Source organism: Molossus molossus, unplaced genomic scaffold, assembly GCF_014108415.1.
Source record: "Molossus molossus isolate mMolMol1 unplaced genomic scaffold, mMolMol1.p scaffold_m16_p_10, whole genome shotgun sequence".
In the NCBI taxonomy this organism is placed as follows: domain Eukaryota; kingdom Metazoa; phylum Chordata; class Mammalia; order Chiroptera; family Molossidae; genus Molossus; species Molossus molossus.
Genome location: NW_023425345.1, coordinates 63,678,635 through 63,682,268, shown reverse-complemented (window position 1 = coordinate 63,682,268; position 3,634 = coordinate 63,678,635). Strand labels below are relative to the sequence as shown.

General features: G+C 45.0%; 1 non-coding gene across 1 annotated transcript; it reads left to right on the top strand.

The window, feature by feature from the left end:
• The first annotated feature begins 232 nt into the window (after positions 1–232).
• On the top strand, positions 233–394 carry LOC118624842. Its single transcript, XR_004958506.1, has one exon. It is a non-coding gene; the product is annotated as a U1 spliceosomal RNA (small nuclear RNA).
• Positions 395–3,634: the final 3,240 nt, after the last annotated feature.

The window sequence follows — 3,634 nt, the reverse complement described above, 5'->3', positions numbered from 1 at the left end:
TCTATTCGCTCCTAAAGATTTGGCAATAAAAATCAGAAGTCCAAATGTTTGGGGAAATTCTTACCTATTCCTCATTATGTGGTGCTCTTATTTTCTGGGCATCCAGACCACTGGCCTTGAAACACACACGCGCACGTGCGCGCACACACGAAGTAAGGGCTAGGAGTAGGGTCTGAAGAGGAGCATACACATGAAGTAATGAGAAGAACATACAAGTCAGAGGTACTACATTATACTTACCTGGCAGGGGAGATACCATGATCACGAAGGTGGTTTTCCCAGGGCGAGGCTTATCCATCGCACTCAGGATGTGCTGACCCCTGCGACTTCCCCAAATGTGGGAAACTCGACTGCATAATTTGTGGTAGTGGGGGGGGGGGGGTCGAGGTACTACATACATTTGACAGCACTTTTCAAATTTTATAGGTATTATCCCACATATAATCATGGACATCCCTAAAGAGTACATGCTAGAATAATCTCCATTGTGCAGACAGGAGACGGACAGGCCATGAGAGACACAGTGGTTTATCCAGGATCCGGAAGAGGTTAGAATGTGAGGTCGAGTATCCACACAAGCTGTTTCAAAGTGGGGTTCCTCACCGCACAAGACCTTCCCAGCCAGCCGTGAGGAGAGGTAACACTCTGTAAAAATGTGGTTTTGCATGAACAAGGGGGTTTAGAAGTCAGGAGCCAAAAGAATGATTTGGATAGCTATGATTTCAGGAGATGACTAAAGAAAGAAACTTCAGGGAGTGAAGTAACTGTCTTGGTAACTGACCCCAACAGAACTTGGAACCCCTGTTACCAGGCACCCACATTCTAGTAACTTCCCCATAGCCAGCTCACATGGCAAGAGACACTAGGTAACAAAAGATAGAGATGGAGATAGAGATAGAGATAGAGATAGAGATAGAGATAGAGATAGAGATAGAGATAGAGATAGATAGAGATAGAGATGATAGAGAGATTAGATATGGACATAGACATGGACATGGACATAGACATAGACATAGACGATATATAGATACATTTTTGCTGTTTCCTGAATTACTAGGGCTCTGGCTTCTGACAAGTCCAACATGAAAGCCTTCTGAGATGCTGCAGGCTTTGCACCCTTATCCTCAAAATATCTGGACAATTTTCAGGAGGTTCGCTAAGGAAATAGTAGGTGACCAAGATCAGGCCAATGCAGGTCATGATACTTCTGTGAGCACCTATTGGGCAGCTCCCACAACCCCCTTTGTGTGCCGGAAAGAGGGACATGATCAGCCCTGAGCAAGAACATACGTTGTGCGTACATAACCTGGTGGTCCTGTCTGGGTCACATCCCGGGGCAGGGCTTACAGAGAGGAAGTGAGGATTGCTGGTGGACCTTTTATCTGTGCCAATGTGCGTGTGAGGCCCTGAAGCTGCCTGGTGGACGTTTAAGCCAATTTGTGTGTGTGTGTCCACTGCCTGTCTCTTTCCTGGAATTGTGGGTGACTCAGCAATCACAACAGTGCCAGAACCACAAGCATGGTGACAGAGACCAACCACAGAAGGCAGAGACAGTGGACTCTTCAAAGGGACCAGGGGTGTCCCCACACAGCAGGACAGTCAGGGAGGCTGGAGTAAGCAAGAGAAAGCGAAGCAGAATGGGGATTCTGGGAAACCCCAGGACCAGGTCTGTCCAGGAATGAAGTGCACCGGGAAGGACAATGTTCGTAAAGGTCATGGCAGAGGACAAAGCAGCCTCATCTCTGTGACCTCACCCCTGAATGGCCCTAGAGTGTCTCCAGTTCAAATACGTTCTCAGCCCTGTGACCCTGCATCACGAGCTGACTCACTGTGCGGATGTGCCCGTCTTCACTCTCCGGTGCTGGTCGAGGGGCCTGAAATGTTCACTGAACCACAGTGTGGACCCTGCTGTCAGATGGCTGTGGGTGAGGACAGTACCACACGGCGTGGAGGCCTGCTGTAGGCAGGTGCCCGGTGATTAGAGTCATAGCCTTGTCTCTCCTCCACAACAATTATGACCGTTGTTCACACTCTGACCCTAACGCTCTCTTAGAATATCAAGGACTCAATTCGTGTTCTCCAGGGCAAAGCAGACTTGGTGCTTGGAGCAGAGTAGACAGTATGGAAACTACCATATCCAAGTTGAAGAAATCTGCCACTTGGGCAAACTTCCCTGAGATCCACTGCCCGACACATTCATCGTGTCTCTCAGAGTTTTAATGACATTTTCACAATCTTAATTGAGTGGACCATTTGCTTCTAAAAGATTCATATCACAGAAAAGAGCCACATGATGGACAGTTCCCTCTAATAGTTTACACAGAGGGTCAATTTTATTTCACCCAGAGGTTCACACATGACTGGAGGGATGGAGAAAAACACAGTGGTGGACACAAACAGGTTGGACACATCATTTTTCATGTCTGTTTTGTCACAAGGGATATTTTCCTTTCAGTGGCTCAACCTATATTTGGTAGTGGTGGTGGATTTTCATTAGCTTCCGAATTAAACCGATGGAAAAAAGCAAGTAAATATTCCTTCAAGAAATCCTCTTAGGTCTTAGGTACGGCCAGCTAGTATCTAGTACAGAACCGTGGAGCCAGAGCCGAGTCACTGTTCCAAGCAGACGCGCACTGCCCCCTGGTGGCCAAGGAAAAAAATAACAAGTGCTGCAGGGCTCACGGTTCAGCCAGCAACAGAAGCCAACCTTGCACAGAGACATCTTCAGGCTTGCCTTTAGAACGCATTACGTTCTGTAAGATCCGGTGTTATGAATGCGTTCCAGTGCAAGTCACTGTTTTGACAGTTTTCTCTGTAAAAAAACAGAGGCCAGTTTCTGAGTGCAGTATTTTAGGGAGTATTTATCAATTTATCAGGCACCTTAGTCACACCCAGGGTCCCACCAAAGCAATAGAGAAAAAAAGTGTTAGAAATAATCTGTCTACCTCACCACACTATGCGCTTGTGTTAAGACATATATTGGTATAACGTCCAAAGTATATTTATGAAATCCTCTCAAACATATCAACCAGAGAATATTTTTAATTGGAAGATTACAACTCAATAGAACTGTATAATGCAATCTAAATTCATAAAAAGGTTTTTTAAAGTGTGATCTTATTCCTATTAATTTCTTCAAAATATATGTTTCATTGCTGCATAGTATTCATTTTAAAATCTTGTACATGAGTGACTTTCTTTTATCGTTATTGACGTCTTCGTCCTTCAGCCACCAGATATCATCATCTTTCTTTGAATGTGGACTGAACATGCAGTCATCTGCAGGGAGCTGCTAAATCTAGAATTATTCACTGAACTTCCAGCGCCCTTCTGCGCTATCATTTTCTCCCAGGTTGCCAGGATTTTTACAGCATGTCTTATCATCTTCATTCGATATGAAGCTTCTCAAAGGCCATCTGGTTCTCAGTCAAATCTTATTTCAGCCCTTGGTATGGTGCTTGGCATACAGAAAACACTCATTCCTGATTTCAAAAATACTAAGAATCTGAACAAGTTGCTCACTGTAGCAGTAAATTTTAGCTCTTCATCAAAATCCATTCTCTTCTTCACCCACAACTGAACTACATTTTCCTGCCTGACTTGCTGATTTGGTAGACATACGAGGAGGTGAAAC